The sequence below is a fragment of the Pelmatolapia mariae genome, linkage group LG17 (assembly GCF_036321145.2).
Source record: "Pelmatolapia mariae isolate MD_Pm_ZW linkage group LG17, Pm_UMD_F_2, whole genome shotgun sequence".
Taxonomy (NCBI): Eukaryota; Metazoa; Chordata; class Actinopteri; order Cichliformes; family Cichlidae; genus Pelmatolapia; species Pelmatolapia mariae.
In genome coordinates, this window is record NC_086242.1 from 17,565,759 (window position 1) to 17,572,425 (window position 6,667).

A 6,667-nucleotide genomic window follows, 5' to 3' on the forward strand; every position below is an offset into this window, starting at 1 on the left:
TGGTGTTCTTGTGTACTACTGCAGCTCAGTACAGAAGTTAAATTAGACCAACAGTGAATAATATGAAGCCGAAATAAGGTAGGTTAGTACATGGCTTCAAGGAAAATAAACAAAAACGACACTGAATATGTCGTTTTTGACTATGACGGTATTACACCAACCTCAATTTAAGTGAAATTCAGTTTTTCATTTTTAAAAACTGTGTGTGAACTTTTTCCCACTTCTAAAGTGACACAGGCCAAAGAGAACTTCGAGAACTGCAGGATTAGACAGTGAAGGAGGTGTTTGTGGGAACTGGCCTTGAAGCGTAGACGCAATAGGAAGCCACAAACACGTGCACTGCTGCAGCTGAACCATGGACCCCCCCCCCCCCCCCCCCCCCCCACCCCATCCCCATCCTTCTTGTTGGTTCTCTCTGTCATTGTCCCAGGACTGACTGGCCATTCTCAGCCTGCGATGGAGATGTCCTACAGGGGGGTTGCATGCTGTGGGAAACTAGTTGATGAATGAGTGTTTGGCATGCTTGCATAGATGCATAGTTTGCTCCAGTATAGTGTGTGCGTGCGTGCGTGCGTGCGTGCGTGCGTGCATGCGTGTGTATTCAGTATTATTGTAGTAATACTGAATACATGCATATGTGTGTGCCTGTATGAACACAATGCCTCACTTGTGTTGCTATAGAAGTGGAGTTATGGCCTTTGTCCTGTCAGCATTCTTGTGTTGCTGTTGGCTCTGGAGTGCATGGCAGCTCCCGCAGGCTTGGGGACAATAACACCCCCCACCAAACACATACAACCCCGACCTTCCCTTCCTCACTTGGAGTCACAATGCGCCTCTTGGGCAGCACCCATCACCCTGAGACAAACAAAAATGGCCTGCTCAGGGTGTCAGAGCAATATCCACCCAGAGGACCCGGACCACGGGTATTAAAGGAGGCCAATTAAGTTTAAAAATATTTCCTCCTATAAATGTATAGTTACAGTGGTCTAATAAATTTAAAAGAGATATGCAGTTTTCTTTGCATCAAGTCAGTAATTAAAAAGAAACTGATGCAAAATACTTTGTCCAATAATCTGTGTGGCCAGACTGCTTCCAGTTGACAAGAAGGCAACAGTAACACAAATAAGCACTCATTAGGTTCAGAACTCAATAACATGAAAGCACGGATCCATCCTGCTTCGTATCAGTGGATCAGCCTTCTGGTGGTGGTTCCATGGAGAGTAAAAGCGGTTCAGAAGGCAGAAGGTCCAACGTGACACTATTAGGGGTACCTAATGAAGTGACAGGAACTTGTAAAGTGGATGTTTTGGACTCCACACTTTGAAGCCTCAGCATTAGCCTTTTGGCAGAACTAACTATTTCTGGATAAAAGGTTGGAGAGCTTAAATCTCTAAACTGCAGGGGTGCAACGCCCACGAAGTCACATCCTTTCATAGCTAATTAGTGCTAAGAACAAGAAATACTAGTTTTAATTACCAAAACTGAAGCATAAACTTCTTGGATTTTCACAGGAATATTAACCATGTAATCAATTCAAAATTCTCCATTAGGCTCCCACAGCAACAAACACACGCACACAGAGAGTGGGGAGGTCCACTTTAATGACGAGAGATAGTGGAAGTGAGGCCTACTGATTGGTTCCAGCTTCCTGTGTTCACAAGTCTGCTTATTTCATGGAATATTTTATTTTCATATTTCTGTTTTGTTTTATTGTTTGTTGCTTTTTAAAAAAATATTAGCCCTATGTCTGCGTGTCCTTCGACTGCTTGGTCTTTTACAGTAATTAAAATATTGTTAACATTAAAATGAATTTCCTCTTTTATTCTTCCTTGGGTGGTGCAATTGCTCTGACTCCTAAAAGCTAGAAGCAGAAACTATGTGAAGATTTGATTTCCTCTCTGCTTTTTTCAGGGAGAAAAAGTGTGCGCTGTCATGTGGTCAGTGTTATTCCCATCAGCTGTGATTCATTTACAGAGGAAATAAGCAGAATGAGGTATAGAAATCAGACAGAAGCCTTCCTAAGAAACCATTCCTGCTATTTGGGTTGACTTAATTGCCCACAAAAGCACGCGCTTGCATTCAGACATGCATCAGGAATGTTTCTCAACATGAAAAGCAAGCCAGAACAGGGAAGGCGATGTTGACACAGCAGAGCGATCGAGACGCTACTGCTGATTATTTTACAGCCCTCCAAACAAGGGCTTGATGTCATCAGGTCATTATGAATGAACCTACACATCAACATGACAACAGACAGCATTGGAGGATAAACAGACTCTCATCGTGACAAGCTTCCAGTGTCGATAAAAAACACATTAAACATCAGACTCTGTCAAGTCGCCAACATCTATCCGTACCAACCAGAAGAGATGGACTGGAGGTTTTAAGAGTAGAAATTACAGGAGATATGTTTGTTTACAGGCTGTAAAAGCATTTCTCCTGGCTTCACCCGGCACCTGTGTCTTCAACTGCTGCAAAACCAACACCATATCCAGCTGCATTAACACCACCATGAAACCACCAGAATGGCTTCCTATCAACCAACTTTCAGTAAAAACAGGTCGCAAAGCTGCAAGTTTCAATATGTGTGTGTGATAGGGATTTTATTTCTGCCTCTATGAGATCCAAGTTTAAATGAAAAGTGCATTTTAAATGGATTTTTACAGTTTTTTATAGTCCTTCTTTTGCTGCACAAGGCAATTTCACAGATTGACTTGTATGATCTTGTATCGTGCTGTAAAAGCTTCTTCCACCAGGTTTTCTCTGGACTGCTTTTAGATACCATCCTGAGGTGCTGCAAGGACATTTCTGGCAAAATCAACTAGCCTGCCTGCGTCATTCTTTCACTTTGTTTTTTTCAGGGCATCCGTGAATTCAGCCCTGCGTAGGCTGGTTATTTTCATTTCCTTCACATGATGAGACATACTTTCATTCCTAATACATTACCCGGTCCATTTCAGTATAAATATCCAGGATGATTTTAGCTTTTTCCATTGAGATCTGATGTGTTTTCAGTGTTCCTTAATTATTTTGAGTAGTGTATTAATGAACTAACCTTGTGTTATTGATGGATCATCTGACATGTTTTCTTGGCTGAAGCTTGGTAGGTTTTCAGTGTCTTCTTCCTGTCATATGATGTCATTTGTCTCCCCTATCTGAGGCGCTCAACATAAATGTTTACTGGGAACAGTTTAACCCTCATCTTATATCTTCCCTGTGCTAATAGGTTTATGTTAGCCACACCATAGTTCTGCAGTAACTACAAGGATGCAGATTATTACATGTCAATAACCCCAACTTCACTAACCCTCTAAACGTTGCTGGTATTTAGTTTTCTGTCTCCGCTTGCATCCACAGTTATAGACAGAGCTGTACGTCAGAATATTGTACATCATCCATCCAAAAAAAAAAAAACTGTGCAAATCTGCAGCTCTGATAGCCTCTGAGAGAGAAACAGGTGTCTGTTTACAGATTCAGCAAACACAGAACAATATTATCATCCCGTATGAGTCATATTTCTGGCCAGCTGACAAATCCAAGTCCACTATTTACTGGCAATGTATCTCTGCTTCAATCTTCAGCAGCTCCTGGGAAAAATATCTGTCTGATTGGCTACTCCGAGTCTTTGCCACCTGGTTGCTAACTTTATCTTTCTTCTGTTTGGTGCTGTGCAGGTTGTGTACAGTGGGTCTTATCAGCCTGCCGAAAACAAGGGTTCGTAAGAACTGTAAGATTCTAAACCATACGGAAAATGTCAAAGTCAAAGGAGCGCACTAAAAGCTGGTAAGCTAGAGCCCAAAATCTCTGATTTAATCAGTTAGCAACACCTGTTGTGATTTATTTAGCTATTTCGAAGTAATGCTGAGGTAATAATACTTATTAAAGTACAGGACATGAGGTCCTCAGAAGTAAAGTTAACAAAGAAATGTGTTTACTAGAGAGAGAGAGTGTGGATGAAAAGAAGACGAAAAAAGGGAGGGAGGGTTTGCATGTGTGGACATGAAGGCAGTAAAGGCCTGGGGACATCGAAGGAGAAAAACATTAGAGATGATTCAGAGGCATCGCATGGCACATCAACACATACCTCTTTCTCTAAGTCACTCACAAACGCCCCTAATCTCTCTCACACAATCCACTGGTCTAGTGATGTGTACACGCTCGCATTAAAAACACACACTTCTGCTGTTCAGAGGGGGTTTAACGAAGCTTGTATGGATCAGCGTCTACACTAATCTGTACCTGAGAGGGATTCTTTATAAGCAGTCAGAGTGAGCGAGTGTTCAGATTGGCAGACAACATTTCCTGAATTAATCTGTACCCCTGTGTTTAATCTCTTACAGGGAGTTACTAAAACCGTTGATGTACCCTTCTGTACACTTCTGGCCTAAAATTTTTACTGTTTTCAGATTATCTAATGATTTGTTGGGAAAGTGGAGAAGCCTGTGTTTGACCGTAGAACCATTTCCTTCCACCTTCTCTTTGATCTGTAATGCCATTCTGAAATCTTGCCTTTGTCTCCAGAAACTGCATTGTCTAGCTTCTTATATACTTACTATATTTTTCCCACAGTGGTTGCTAAATTTGGAGTTGTGTCTGAGCAGCAGGCAGTGTGTTGTTTTTTTAGTAAAGCCACTGTCTTCAGCTGATAGTATCTACATAGTGAGTGCCACCATACAACCATTATTAACCCCCATGAAACGCTGCACCTGCATCCCACACCAGCACTCAAAGCTTCTGCCGGTACACACTGAAGGAAAGGACAAAACACGCACACACTTGATCCATGAATGTGGTAGAGAAGAGGGTTAAAGTCAAGGAAAAACAGGCGTAATTGGGTAATTACACAACCTGAGACAGACTCACAGCAACAGGTGGAGACAGACTGAAAGCTAACTGCAATTAATATATTCTATATAGTAGTAAAAACAAATTCGGAGTTGCACAATACTATATCATGATAGTTTGAAAACCAGATTTGTGGCACATAGTTTAGCAGGTTTTTACTGCACTCATGCACAAACATAATGTCCACGGCACTTCCACCATTCTTTTCTTTTAAACTGGGCCAGAACCAGAAAAGATGGATGATGTCAAGGATCATGCAACATATCATCCACATACCATACTCTGATAAAACATTGTTTTGTATTTGATAACTGTTTTGCAAAGCGGTGAAATAAGTATTTTGATATTTTAAGTAAATATAATATTTAAGTAAGTAAATTTTAAGTAAATGTCACCCTTCTTAACAGTTCTGTACACCATCACAGATTATTTCAAGTCAAACAAGATGTGACTGAAGCACCAACATTCAGCTTTAATTAAAGGGGTTTTACAACTACTTGGTAAGCTAAACATATGAATTTAATTCATATTCTATATATAAAATATTGACTTCTCTTCACTGTGCTTACACGTAGTTTGATAAAGCCTTTTTTTCCTGTTTTAATGTCAAAATCCTGACTTTAACAAAACACCACTTGGTTCATCTCTGTTCCCACAAATGGGCCAGCAACTAGCCTCAGCTTACCCATCATACTTTCTTTTTCATGGCTCAGGGACATTAGGCTGTTTGTGATACTCCACCCTCAAAGGATGGAAATAATACCACTCATGTTATAGTGGTGTCTCTAAAGAAAAGAAAAGAAAAGAAAAGAAAAGAAAAGAAAAGAAAAGAAAAGAAAGAGAGAATAAATATTGTACTGTACTGGTTTGGCGGTGATTTTTTTGGTGAGGATCACTAGGACAATATCTGTATGTAAATGGTGCAACACTGCCCTCTAGTGGTACAAAACCTACCCCACTACAGTTTAATACCCATGCCTTACTAGTGAAATCTAAATTACTACATTTAATTAAGGATTGTCATTAAGTATATGTTGAGGTGGGTTCAAGTATTGTTAGCTCACAGACTCAAAGGTAAAGCCTTAATATTATTATGGGCATCCAGTCAGAATTTATAAAGAGATATCCTCTAATTCATGCTTTGATCATTAAATGTTTTCAGCTGCAGGTGTGATTGGACAGACAAGAAAAGGAGAAAACTGGCAAAGGGCTGCTTACTAATTGAGCTTCAAGACTAAAGTTAAAGTAGAGGACTCCAGCTTAGTAAAACAATTTTATATATTATTTCATAAGATACTAACCAATTGTACAGGATTGTAGAAATGTATCTTTATTGTGCAGTGTATATACGCACTATTCTGGGGTTCTGTATTTCCAAATGTCAAATGATACCCTATCTTAAACAAATACTTCTTAGTTTACAATCTACTGTCTTGTTTTGTGGGGATATCTATTTTTGGTGTTAAAATCACCTCCCCCAAATAATTCTAGCAGAAGTTTAAGTAATTAGAATTCACATAATGTAATTTAGATGTCCTGAAAAAGAAAATCATTGTTTATTTTGTTGGTGGAGGTGTAGCAGCTAACGAGGATAAAGTGTATGTGACTTATTTTAGTTAGTAAAATTATACATCAACACAAATGGTCTACACTTCAAAAAGTGACCACGGGATTTTCCTTTTGAAATAGCGACATCTGCTGATTGGTTAGCGCTGAAGGAAATCCAAGGCCGTACACAGCGAAGCTCGTTCAGCCTTCCCAGGTTATCAATCCATTATCTGGATTTGCGTGCACTAACACTAACGATTAAGATAAGCAGCCA